At 42.8% G+C, this 14,229-nt stretch overlaps 1 protein-coding gene across 13 annotated transcripts in view; it reads right to left on the bottom strand.

Moving 5' to 3' along the window:
- Positions 1–14,229, bottom strand: part of fars2 (phenylalanyl-tRNA synthetase 2, mitochondrial) — a 421,493-nt gene that overhangs the window by 256,367 nt on the left and 150,897 nt on the right. The window lies entirely within an intron of this gene.

Raw genomic sequence — 14,229 nt, 5'->3', positions numbered from 1 at the left:
ATATGTTGTCAGTGCGAGTCATTGAGAAGTTAGCCGCCTCCTTGGACAAGGAGGATTCCTAAGGAGAGGACTCTGAAGAGGGTGAGGATTTAGACAAGTGGATGTCACTGCAAGGGGATGATGCAGCCGATGTACCCGTGACAACCTCACAGCTACAAGATTCCAGGAGGAATAAGGTGAAGTCAAGTTTTCACAATCAACGTTTTCTTCAGTCTTCGATGCACGGGATACAAAATCACCTTCATTTTCAGTGTGAAGATATTAGAAAAGGTCAGAAATCTCACAAAAATCATGGAGGTATGTTAGTAAAACAAAGGTAACTTTAAGGGATTTATATTTGTATTGGTATGTGTGGGGGTTGAATAAGTTCCAACCATGTTTCTATTGTGCTTAAAGAGGGCTGCGGCGTGAAGAATAAATAGCAGTAGCAGGGGTGTTGCTTGGCAACAGGAGGCCACCTTCCTTTGTTCATAGTTTTAACTGGAAGCCAGAGCAATTGGAGCCAGGTCACTGAGGAATGAGCAGCTCACAAAGCTGCCAGAAGAAGCTGGACACAACAAGGGAGTTGCAAAGATGCAGGTTTCCTAAAGAACAAGATATAATCCAGATAACCAAGGAATTGGGACAGAAATAGTTTTAAGTTAAGTGAACCAAGACCAAGGTACTGTTCAGAAGAATTCAAGGAAGAGTAAACAAAGGGCCTGATTTTATCATTTTGAGTCTAACTGCCGAATCCGGGCGTCAAATAGATCAGAGCCTGGAATCCTCTTTCTAGCGCGCCCATACGCGTTTTGCTGGCTCCGGTCCGATTCGCACTGTGGGCAGGGCTTAGCACTGGCGGACCGATCGGAGCTCTGGACTGCGCATGCGCAGTTCGAAAAAAATCTGACAGAGCGCGCCCGGGCGCAAAAGAAAAAAAAAGCAGAAAGCGGAGAGAGCGGCTCCCTGACGATCATCCTCTGGTCGGGGGCGGGGGGTGTGGATTGCGATGGGACCCAGATCATCCTCTGGTCGGGGGTGGGTGGTGGGACCCAGATCAGCCTCTGGTCGGGGGGTGGGAGTGGGACCCTGATCATCCTCTGGTCGGGGGGGTTCCGCTGCCAGTCTGCGGCCGATCGGTGGGGAGGGAGGGGGCAGGGGGGTCCGCCGTCACTCTGCGGGCGATCTCTCCTCCCCACTGGAGGAACGAATCCCTCCTGCCGGAGTGGACGTGCGGCCATGCCATCCCACAAAACCTTCAGGATAAAGCAATTCCTCGCTAAGAAGATGAAGCAGAACTGGCCAATTCCACAGAGGAGACACTGGAGGAGGACCAAGCTGGGCCTGTAAAGGGATACACCATCACTGGTACACAGCCACAGCCATCTCTCCCGCTCTCCTCTTGGACTTGTACTGATCTTGTATCCGGTTTTCATGCAGATCCACTGTGGAATCGGCCGGTTCTGCTTCATCTTCTTAGCGAGGAATTGCTTCATCCTGAAGGTTTTGTGGGATGGCATGGTGGCTGCACGTCCACTCCGGCAGGAGGGATTCGTTCCTCCATTGGGGAGGGATCGCCCGCAGAGTGGCGGCGGACCCCCCTGCCCCCTCCCTTCCCACCGATCGGCCGCAGACTGGCAGCAGAACCCCCCTCCCCCGACCAGAGGATAATCTGGGTCCCATCCCGCCCCCCCTCCCCCGCCCAGAGGATGATCTGGGTCTTGCCCCCCCCCCCCCCGACCAGGGGATGACCTGGGTCAGAGAGCTGTTGCGGGCTCTGACCCCGCTCTTCAGAAGCTGCAGCAACGACTTCAGACTTTTATTTTGCAGGTCGCTTACAGCGCGGATGCGGAACGGGCCAGAAGATAGTAAAGTGGGATTTGGCAGTCGGGTTGGGCGCGTGGTTCATTAAGTCGATTTAAATGCATGCAAATGCATTTAAATCGTCGGGCTGCCCGATTCGAGCGTGGGCCGGAACCCCGACCGAATCGGGTGTCGGTAAAGCTGCGATCTGCTCGGAATCAGGTGCAGATCACGGTATAGGCCCGACGCCCAACTTTACCGCAAAAATGGGCGTGAAGTTTTGGTAAAATCAGGCCCAAAGTGTTCTGAAGTAAAGAGACATTTTCAGTAACTAGATTTAAAGTGGGACAATAGGCTTTAAAGGTAGATGAAACATTTGGCGTCATTTTAATAACAGTCCGAAATTGAGAGTTATGGTAATTGTAAACTGTTTGGACACTCGTCAGGACAAAGAAATCCAAACATGGTTGGTGTAAAATCCTGGGCTGGATTCACTGTTAAAAGTGGAGCGAAAGCTTTGTTGAAAATTGTCATTTGGAAAACCTAGTCTGGATTTTGGAGTTCAAACTACTAAGGGTGTTAGAATGTAACCAGTGACAACTTTGATTGGATGTAATGTGACCAATGGGAACAAGATGTAAAGGTCAGCTGACTCAGTAAACCATGGAACCAATTACAGAGTGATGTAATAGTCAGCTGACCAGCTGATTCACTATAAATAAGGAACTATGTAGAATTGTGGGGAGCTTGGAATGGCCCAGGGCGAGGCCCCAAGTTTGGAGTAATGATATTTCTTTATTAAACCCTTTCTTTGATTTATAAATTGGAGTAAGTTTTATTGTATTTTCATTAGCTGCAATTTTGAAGAGTTCCTTCTGAAGAAGCAAAAGGAAGGTATTTTTATGAGAGAAGATTTTAAAGCACGTATTTGGGAGCATAGCTTTGCAACTCTCGTGTGTCAATCATCTGAGAAATTCGGAAGAGGCATCCACAGACGTTCACTTAGAATTCAGATTGAAGTATGCATTTGATCACAGGCATTTGACGTGCAACAAAGGGACTTTGTGTGTTAATGAGACCTTTGTCTGTAACGATGTACTTTGTAATCTGTGGTAATCTTAAAATCTGTGTATATTTAAGATAAGGGGAGGAGGAAAGGAGTATTGTATTATAATCAATTTTTTTCATGTTTAATAAATATTTTTCTTGTTGTTAAAACTAATTAGTGGTCCTGTGACTCTATCCCTCCTCATTTTATTAAAAAAAATAAAAGTTGCGGTCTTTTGAGCCAGGGTTCCATTCTGGGATCTTCTTGTCCAGTTATAAAATAAACTGGGATTATAACAAGTAGCATACGTCACCTTATGCCCTAACGATAGGATAATTCTTGGCAGATATAGTAGTCATGGTAACGTGTGGAGATTGTGGAATGTGATTAGCACTCCATTAACATACTTCCTTAGGCAACTCCATAGTACAGTCCGTTCAACCATGTTGTCAACCAGTCATGTGGGCATGGCAGCTTTCAAGTATCTGAAAAGCCAATGCACAGGTGGATGCGCTCACGTCAGTGTGACACCAGCTTAGCAAACTGGTCTGAACAAAAAACATTAATTGATGGTTTGCACTTGGACATCCCAGGAGGATGCAGCTTCAGGGAACACCAGCTCTCCAATCACTAGCTCTCATGGATGAATTGGCTTGATGACAGAGGGTGGTTGTAGAGGATAGTTTTTCAAACTGGAGGCCTGTGACCAGCAGTGTGCCTCCGGGATCAGTGCTGGGCCCACTGTTATTTGTCATTTATATTAATTATTTGGATGAGAATTTAGTAGGCATGGTTAGTAAGTTTGCAGATGACATCAAGATTAGTGGCATAGTGGACAGTGAAGAAGGTTATCTAGGATTGAAAGGGATCTTGATCAATTGGGCCAGTGGGCTCACAAAGAGCAGATGGAGTTTAATTTAGATTGCGAGGTGATGCATTTTGGTCAATTGAACCAGGGCAGGACTTACTCAGTTAATGGTAGGGCGTTGGGGAGAGTTACAGAACAAAGAGATCTAGGGGTACATGTTCATAGCTCCTTGAAAGTGGAGTCAGGTGGACAGAGTGGTGAAGAAGGCATTCGGCATGCTTGGTTTCATCGGTCAGAACAGTGAATACAGGAGTTGGAACATCTTGTTGAAGTTGTACAGGCATTGGTAAGGCCACACTTGGAATGCTGTGTCCAGTTCTGGTCACGCTATTATAGAAAGGATATTATTAAACTAGAAAGAGTGCAGAAAAGATTTACTAGGATGCTACCGGGACTTGATGGTTTGAGTTATAAAGGAGTGGATGGATAGATCAGGACTTTATTCTCTGGAGTGTAGGAGGCCGAGGGATGATCTTACACAGTCTATAAAATAAGGAGGGGCATAGATCAGCTAGATAGTCAACATATTTTCCAAAAGGTAGGGGAGTCTAAAACTAGAGGGCATAGGTTTAAGGTGAGAGGGGAGAGATACAGAAGTATCCAGAGGAGCATTTTTTTCACACAAAGGGTGGTGAGTGTTTGGAACAAGCTGCCAGAGGTTGTAGTGGAGGTGAGTACAATTTTGTCTTTTAAAAAGCGTTTAGACAGTTACATGGGGAAGATGGGTTTAGAAGGATATGGGCCAAAAGTGGGCAATTGGGACTAGCTTAGGGGTTAAAAAAGGGGCAGCATAGACAAGTTGGGCCAAAGGGCCTATTTCCATGCTGTAAACCTCTATGACTCTAATAATACAGCGCCATCATCTTGCTACTGATCCCCAATAGTCCTTCATGCATCAGAATGCAGTGACCTGTAACTCTACATCATATACCCAAAGCTGAGAGTTTTTTTTGCGTTGTCCTCACAAGAGTGTGTCTCACCAGGTCCATGGTTTAATTAGTTACAAACGCTCAGGAACCTGCATTTGTTGAAAGCCTACCAAGTTTAATTCCTGGATGACCTTGGCATTAAGGAGAAACATGGTCCAGTCGGAATCAACACAGAAGTCAATGACAACTTCTTCCCTTCATAGACCCTGCTGAGGATTTTGGCAATGTACCTTACTTTCAGAATATGACAGTCCTCAACATTGTCTACCTCACAAAGGCCAATCGTTTCTATATACCCGAAGTTAATGAGTACAGCGTCATACAATGAATTCCACATCGGGTTTTGTGCTGTGCCATTACAAAATGATCACATAAAACACCACTAGGCAGCCATCCAGGAGCAAAGTAAGATCCTCACAGCTAAGGAGACGGCTTCATCAAGATGATCACATAGCTCTGACATCACATTCATGTCCCACTCACAGACTTTTGTAATGTTCCCGATTGATCCCTACTTCTCTAGTTCAGAAATAAGAATGGAATGAGTTACATTCAATTTTGACCCAGCAGTGGCTCACTGGAGCCAAATCACAGTCTGTTAGTGCATGTAAATGAGGTTAAATTGTCCTCAGGCTGGGATGTCAGAATTGTCAATTTTGCCCTGGCAAGGATTTAGAGCAAGCAGTGAGCTGAGATATCTGCCAAACTAATAAGGTATTGAACGACCCACTGAACCTAACCCTACCTGTGATTAAAAACATCTCAACACAAGAGGTGGCTGCAAAGTCATACTGTTTTCTGAAATTAATAAAATTCTGAAATTATACCCTCTGGCCACTGTTTTCTGAGATTAATATACTTTACTAACAATGAATGTCAGGGGAAATTACCTTTCAATAGAGGAATCAGTAAGTCAGGCCTGTTGACCTAAAATCCACCACAGACAAATATGCTACTGTACAAATCATTATTAACTACTTCTGATTCAGAATATTAAAATATTTTTCAAATTATGGAGTAATATTATCCGTCAAAATGTGAACTTTCATGAGATTCCTTAACACACAAAGGAATAGCATTTCTGCACAAAATAACATTTTTATCGACATATTTTGATCTTAGTGAATTGAAAAGTGGGGTTCAGTACATTTCTGATTCTGAATATTGTAAAGTAGAACATATGAAACAAATGTATTATAAAACATATTTCTCAAGTTTTATGTTGTAAGGATCAGAATTAGAAATGTACATATCATTCGTTTTTACTTTCCTTGTTAAATAACAGAAAGTAATTTTAGACAATGATAAAGTATGATCAGCGCTGAAATTTATTGAGAAAGAAACATTCAGCACTTGGTGGATTCGTTTATTTGATTTTTAAGTGTTTTTCTGTAAGTGTTCCTTTCAAATGAGAGAAAGTAATTTCCCATTGTTGAGATGGAAGCTTATTTTTGATACCTGTATAAAGAAATCCATGGGTGTCCTTTGCAGTTTTAGGGTTACAATTGAACAGAGAAGATATATACAGCACACCTCCAGGACGGGCGTAAACACGGCGGCAAAGAACTGAAACTTAAATTTAAGGCACCCCGCTTTCCTTGGAGGTTGATATCCACCACCCCCCACTCCCAACAAAGCTGGGGAACCAGGAGTGGGGGGGTCTTCTAGGGTGCAATGTCCAACCTTTCCCTCAACCCTCAGGGTCTACAGACACCTCCATGCCCCTGGCGTAGTCATCACGACTGGTTTTCCCTTCTGAAAGTTTTTGCTATTTTTAAATTTGTGCCATGGCATGGCATCAGAGGCTTTTGAAAACCTGCAGTGATTCACACAGACGTATCGTTATACCGCTGGGGCGGGGGGGGGGGGGGGGGGGGGGGGGGTGATGCACTGTGGTCGGATGCTTTGGCATCAAGCCCTTTAATAATATGTAAAATTATGTTAATGTACTGAAATCCAGTTCATGCCTTTTCTGTACGTCAACCTGATCACATCACCAGTCCCAGGGGCAGGGCGGGGGGAGATCTCAAAATAAGATCTCGCCGGCGCAAATCCCGTTGTGGCCACTCACAAGATTTAGCGGCCAGTCTGGGATTTGTGCCCGTGGCTAACAAGGCAGCTAGATTGTGTTCCTCATTTCTGAGAAAATAATTTATCTGATTGTTTGCTAATCACCCTTGGCAAGCAACAGCATTCTATGAGTAGTAGGAGTGGACAGCAAAACAAAAAAAGTTGGCTAATGACATCATAAAGCAAGGTTTTTTCGCCTGTCAAAAACGGATTTAAAATGCCATGTGGTTCTCTTGCTATTTCTGAATAAGATAGTTGCTTCATTGAATTACTACTTTTGAAAATATGTTTAAGTCTATCAATTTTACTCAATAGCAAGACATTTTTCAAGTTTTAAAATTGTGCCATGGGATCTTCAGTTCTTTTCATGTACTCCCAACATCATGCACCAACTTCAACACAAAGATAGCTAGACCACCACCAATGCTGCTCTGAATTGTGACTGTGTGAAAGTGAATGCAAGTGGCCTGGCACCAACTCTCTCTTAGATTGTTTGTTTCTGCTTTTAAGGAAGTACTAGGCCTTCAGAGTCCTTTCCACAGCAAGGTGGCGAAGGTTATGAACTCAGTGCTGTAGGTAAATCATGAATATGAAACCATACCTTACCATACAATGGTGCTGGTTTTCGTATTGCTATGTGTTAGGTGTCATAACTATAGTACATCGATGGTATGAGTGACTCAGGATCTTTAAGTATATAGCATTAAAATCTAATTTATAGTAATATCAGGCTGTTTTCACAGGGAGATTCACACTATAAAACTTGTGGTATAATGAATACTTTCCATGTAAACATTCCTACTCTGCTAACATAAGGTAGTACTTTGGTACCAATCATACGATGCTGTATACATTCAGGCTCAAGCTACAATGTTAATCTGCATCACTCCATCATAGTTATTCTTTCTCTTGCAGAAAAATAACTTGCTTCCAATCTTAACACAATAGACCAATTAACAATTCCCTATATTTTTATATTAAATAGGAAAAATGCTTCTTTATTTTTGTAACAAAGTGAAATGTTTGAAAGAGGCCAGTAATTTTGATATCAAGATTCCAATTCAAGAACATTTTTGTTTGTGCAATTCCTGAATATCAGCCATGACCGTCCCTGCCTCAGCTTATCTGCTGCTAAAACTGTCATCAATGCCACTATTGTCTTCAGATTTGACTCCCACCTTCCAACCTCTGTGAAATTGAGCTCACCCAAAACTCTGCTTCCAATAGCCCAACTTCCACCAATCACTTGTCACCCATCACCCTTCTGTTCACTGACCTTCATTGGCTGATGGTTCAGCAATGCCCTGATTTAAAAACACTCATCCATATCTTCAAATTCCTCCATGTTTTGTCCCTCCCTATCTTAATAATCTCAGCTCTATAACTCCTACCCTTGGTAAATCTGCATTTTTCCAATTTTGGCCTTTTGAGTCTCATTGATTTTTGAATTACTGCAGCCCTGGCAGCCATGCTTTTAACTGACTAGCCCCTACGTGTTGGAATTCTCTCATTCGGTATCAAACTTTGTCTGATAACACTTCTGTGAAGTGTCTTGGGATGTGTTTACTACATTAAAGGCACTATATAAGTGTAAGTTCTTGTTGTGACTTAATCAAAGCCTCCACAAATCATTTACTTTTGTACATCACTGATTTATTATCTGTTTATGAAAATACAAAATGTTAGCACAGCAAAATGGAACACCGTACCATTCCCACCCCCTCCACCGCCCCCACCCCCTCCACAAAGCTTCCCCCAACAACCCTCAATCACCAGTCAGAAACAGCTCATCAGCTTTCCTTCTACTCCCACTCAATAATGGCCTTGAAATTCCATAGCATTTCCACAGGTCTCCGACTAGGGTTCCACCAACCAGCTGTATATTTTCAAGGCCAGGATATCTCAAGTTATCATAATCCTATTCATTCATGGTGATGTATTACAACAAAGGATTACATCAGCATTTGCAATTCACTTTTGTAGCTTTAGAATTTTATTTCTTTTTTTGTGCGCGCCCTGGTCACAGTGTTTAAATTGATTATATTGCCAATAACGTTATATTTTAACTAATTTACAGTTTGAGTACAACTTACAATATACTGACAGGTTCCACTATTGTGAAAAAGAGTAGGATCAAAGTCTCATTTTAAAACATGTTTCTTTTTTACTGACAGTTCCATTAATGTGAAAATGAGTATTATTTTAAACAACTTGTTTCATTTTGATTGAATATAAGTGACTTGCTAAACATAAAGTATATGTAGTCATAAAATGGGGTTTTAGGAATGTTTAATAGACACGTACAAACAACTATTATGCTCCATTATCAAACTCAGCATTCTGTGAGCACCAGGTGTATTGCTGGAAGCACTTGCCCATAATGCACAGTACTTCTGGTGCGCTCAGTGGATTAATCAAATAGCACGTTTGTGTCATTTTTCAAACTTGCTTTAATTTTAATTACTGCCTGTTAAATATAAACATGTCCTATGTGAAAATGTTAATTCATTTCAACAGCTAAAGCACCAGCATTTCAATCAGAGGGGTTCAGGAGGATTTAAATTCGCTGAGTGCACACTAAAAAGTATTGTTCGGCACATCTGTTCATGTGGTATATTACCAATAATTAAAGATGCAATAACATGTCTTACGGAATTAATTTGGCAGATACAAAAATTTTTTTTAGGGCTAGCATCAAATTTCTTCTCTCTAAAATATACTCTTTCATCAGACCTTTGAATGAAAACTCTGCATATGGGACTGTTATAGAGTGCTATAATAAGCATCTTCCAATTTGAATGTATGTACTGGTTCTTTAATGAGCATGAGTATGTGCAATTGGCGTCATTAGTAGCACTGGCTTTCGTGGATCTAGTCGTAACACGAGGGACCTGTGTAACTAGCTGCCTACATTTCTGAGTCCGTGCTGTACTGTATTTTGATATTTTTATAACTAAGATTGAATATCACAACGCGTTCAACTACTGTCTTGTGGCCAAGTTACCACATCTTTTTGTCGACAAGGAGAAAATTGCAAAATAAATAAAAGGAAAAGAAAAATTCAAGGTTCAGCATTGCATTACTAAGATTTGCACAGTGAGTAGCTAGTTTGCAACATGAGAAGCAGTCGAGGGCTCTGATTAGTGGGTTCGTGAGTTTACAGACAAAAACAGGTTAGCAGCACCATGACTGTTTGGGACTATCAGCGAGTTTGTGGAAGAGAATGGGAACTGGACTGAATATATGGAAAGGTTAGAAAATTATTTCTTGGCAAATGGAATTGCAGAGGAGGCTAAAAAGTGCTCAACTCTCCAGAGTGTGTGGAGCGTAAAGACTTACAAGCTAGTGAGGAACTTAGCAACATCACGGAAACTGGGGGGGCATTTATTTTGTGGATTTAGTTGCATTTGTTCAGAATTACCACAATCTGAAGCCCTGAGTGATTGTCCAGTGGTTCAACTTCAATCTTCATTTTCAGAAGACAGGACAGCCAGTAGCTAACTTTGTTGCTGAATTAAGACAACTCTTTGAACATCGTGAGTTTGGAGCAGTATTGAAGGACATGCTCTGGGACAGAGTAGTCTGTAGCATTAATGATGACAGCATTCAGCATCATTTGTTGGGAGAAGCCACATTGACTTTCAAGAAGGGTCTAGAAATTTCTCAGGGCATGGAAATGGCATGGCAGCCAGAAATGCAAAATATATTCAAAGTGCACAGGCAGGTTCGGTGTGTCAAGTAAAGAAAGGCTCCAAGCAAGAAGGTGAAAAGCTGTGGAATGTTTCAGGTGTGGAGGAACACACTATGTGAATTCGTGCAAACTTATTGACACTATTTGTCACTGTTGCAACTAAATGGGTCATTTAGTTAAAAATTACAGGGGTGCTAAAAGTAAGTCCAAGGCTGAGCAGGGAAATTCAAATTCGAAGAATCCTCAGTCAGTGCCGCATCATCTGGAAAGGGCACAGCAGGCAGAGGAGCACTCTTACAATATGTTTAATGTGAGTGAGTGCCACGTGGAGTTTATCTATGCTGCAGTGGAGGTCGATGGAAAACAAATTAAGATGGAGGTGGATATGGGAGCCTCTGCATCTGTAATTATTGAGGAGACCTCCAAGGAGACTTGGGGCTCGAAGCAGGCACCAGCCCTTGCTCAGGCAAAGATCCAAGTCTGAAGGTACACCAGAGAGGCTATAACTTTGCTTGGGTCATTAGAGGTGGACATTGCATACAACAGCCAAGAAGCAAGAATACGGTTCCTGTGGATAAAAGGGAAAGGGCCCAGTTTACTAGAGCATGACTGGTTCAGTAAAATTTCATTCAACTGGGGTGAGATTAGGCACACAATGATGACAGAGGATGTCATCCAGAAATGTTCTGAGGTTTTCAAAGATGAACTGGGTCCATTGTGTGGCACTACGGTTAAGCTATTTGTAGATCCTCAGACTACTCCTCACTTTTTCAATCCCGGGACAGTGCCCTACTCCATGAAAGGCAAAATGGAGGAGGAATTGGAGCAGATGCAGAGGCTTGGAATCATTGAGCCCATTCAGTTCTCATGTTGGGAAGCTCCAATTTTTCCTGTTCTTAAAAGTGATAGCACTGTGCACATATGCAAGGATTATAAAGTTATTAAACAAACCTCCAAGCTGAACGCTTACCCATTGTTATGGTTGGAACATTTGTTTTCAACACTTGCAGTGACAAGATGTTCGCAAAACTTGATACGAACTAAACTGATGATCAGCTTTTGTTAAAGGAGGACTCAAAACAATATGTTACAATCAACACTCAAACTGGTTTGTTCAAATACAACCATCTGATTTTCAGGGTGTCGGACAATTTTCCAGAGGACAACGGACAATCTGTTCCAGGGGATTCCTCATGTAGCAGTTTACATGGACGACATTTTGAACACAGGGAAAACTGAGGAGGAGCACCTCAGCAACCTGGATAAATCGTGAAAGAAATCTTCAGAGGCAGGGCTGAGCCTGAACTGTAGCAAGTGCATCTTCTAGGCATAGTGTGGAATATCTGGGTCTAGAGGAGGCGGCAGCCTAGTGGTATTCTCACTAGATTATTAATTCAGAAAATCAGCTAATGTTCTGGGAGCCCGGGTTCGAATCCCGCCATGGCAGATGGTGGAATTTGAATTCAATAAAAAAAATACGGAATTAAGAATCTACTGATCACCATGAAACCAATGTCAATTGTCAGGAAAACCCCATCTGGTTCACTATTGTCCTTTAGGGAAGGAAATCTGCCGTCCTTATCTGATCTGGTCTACATGTGATTCCAGAGCCACAGCAATGTGATTGATTCTTACCTGCCCTCTGAAAAAGGACAAGTAGGGATGGGCAATAAATGCTGGCCAGTCAGTAATGCCCAGATCCCACGAACAAATTTTTCAAACATCACAGTGCAGGGCTTGTTCCCAGTGGAAACCAAAGTCAGGGCTGCCAAGGAAACCCCAAATTTCATAAGTGTGCCTGAGCTTCAGGTCATGTCTGGCATAGTAAATTAATATGGGAACATTCTGCCAGACCTTTCAAGTGTTGGTGCCACCGTATCTACAACTTCACAAAGAAACAAAATGGGAGTGGGAGCCAGCACAAAAGACAGCTTTCAAGAATGTGAGAGCATTGCTACAATCAGCTAATCTGTTGGTTCACTTTGATTAAGATGTGGAGATGCCGGCGCCATATCATGGCTACCATCAACACCGCAAACTGCCGGCTCCAAGTGGAGAGGATCTCCAAGAAGATGGGCGGCACGGTAGCACAGTGGTTAGCACTGCTGCTTCACAGCTCCAGGGTCCCGGGTTCGATTCCCGGCTCGGGTCACTGTCTGTGTGGAGTTTGCACATTCTCCTCGTGTCTGCATGGGTTTCCTCTGGGTGCTCCGGTTTCCTCCCACAGTCCAAAGATGTGCGGGTTAGGTTGATTGGCCAGGTTAAAAATTGCCCCTTAGAGTCCTGGGATGCATAGGTTAGAGGGATTAGCGGGTAAATATGTGGGGGTAGGGCCTGGGTGGGATTGTGGTCGGTGCAGACTCGATGGGCCGAATGGCCTCCTTCTGCAGCGTAGGGTTTCTATTCTATCTATCAACATACTTACTGTCACTTTGATTAAGACAGACATAATCTTGTGGTGCCTTGCCCTGCAGTGTTGGGGCAGCACTCTCTCTTCAGATGGAGGACGGGTCCAAAAATCCATTGGTTTTTCATCACGTACGCTGACAATAGCTGAGAAGGAATACTTGCGGCTAGACAAGGAATGTCCAGCCATTGTTTTTGCTGTGAAATGGTTTAATCAGTACCTTTATTGTCTTTCATTAACCTATGTGCACCAACCACTAGCCATCGATGAGGCTTTTCAGTAAATCCAAATGCATTCTCTCTCATGGCCTCCATAAGAATACAGCAGTGGGCTCTCACACGGTCAACCTACCAGTATAACATTGAGTTTTCTTGTTTCTGATAACAATACAATATTTACGAATGATTTGTTTCAAGAGTTTATGCGAAGGAATGGAATACGCAATGTGCATACTGCGCCTTTTCATCCACCTTCAAATGGTTTCAGAGCGAGCTATTCAGACACTGAAAGAAGGATTGAAGAGAATGGCAGGTGATTCTCTGGGAACAAAGTTCTCATGGTTCTTGTTCCAGTCTTGTATCATGCCACAAACAACAACAGGACGCTCACCAGCTGAATTACTGATGGGTATGAAGCCAAAGTCTCATTTGGATCTGCTACATCCAGATGTCAAAATACCGAGGGTGGGAAGGAGACAGGAAAAGCAGCAGAGACACGACTACTGTGCTAAGGAGAGAGATTGTATCTATGTAGGGAATTTTGGCAGTGACCAGCATTGGCTGCCTGGGATTATTCTCAACCGAACTGATCCAATACCTTTGGGAGTGAAATTGAAACTGACAAATAGAAGAGTTGTTCGCAGACATCAGGATCGCATTTGTCTATGCCATGACTCAGTCGTAGAGTCATACAGCACAGAAAAAGTGATTCCTGATCTACAAGGATTTCCGATGGATTCTACTTCAGGAGAGGATGAGGGGCCTTCAGGCACAGATATTTAACTTTCTCTTGCACCCACAAGTCCATTGAAACAAGCTTCACCAGTTTCTACAAAGTCACCAGTGGTACTGTGCAGGTCACAGCATAATTGCAAAGCTTCTGAAAGGTTGAGGCATAGTTGAGACATGAGTGACATTATTTTTCTTTCCTTAAAGGGGATTGAAATTAAGGGGGTGTTATAGAGTGTCATAATAGGCATCTTCCTATTTGAATGTATGTACTGATGTCTTTAGCAGGTATGAGCATGCGCGAGTGATGTCATCGGTAGCATAGTCTAGTCTTACCACAAGCGACCTGTGTAACTAGCTGCCTCCAGTTCTGAGTCCACTCTGTACTGTATTTCGATACTTTTGTAAGTAAAGAAGATTCAATATCACAACGCTTTCAAATACCTTTGTGTGCCCAAATTACCACAAGGACATTTAAGAAATATTT

The sequence above is a fragment of the Mustelus asterias genome, chromosome 2 (assembly GCF_964213995.1).
Source record: "Mustelus asterias chromosome 2, sMusAst1.hap1.1, whole genome shotgun sequence".
NCBI lineage: Eukaryota > Metazoa > Chordata > Chondrichthyes > Carcharhiniformes > Triakidae > Mustelus > Mustelus asterias.
Note: the sequence above shows the minus strand (reverse complement) of the source record. Positions and strands in the feature narration are given on the sequence as shown.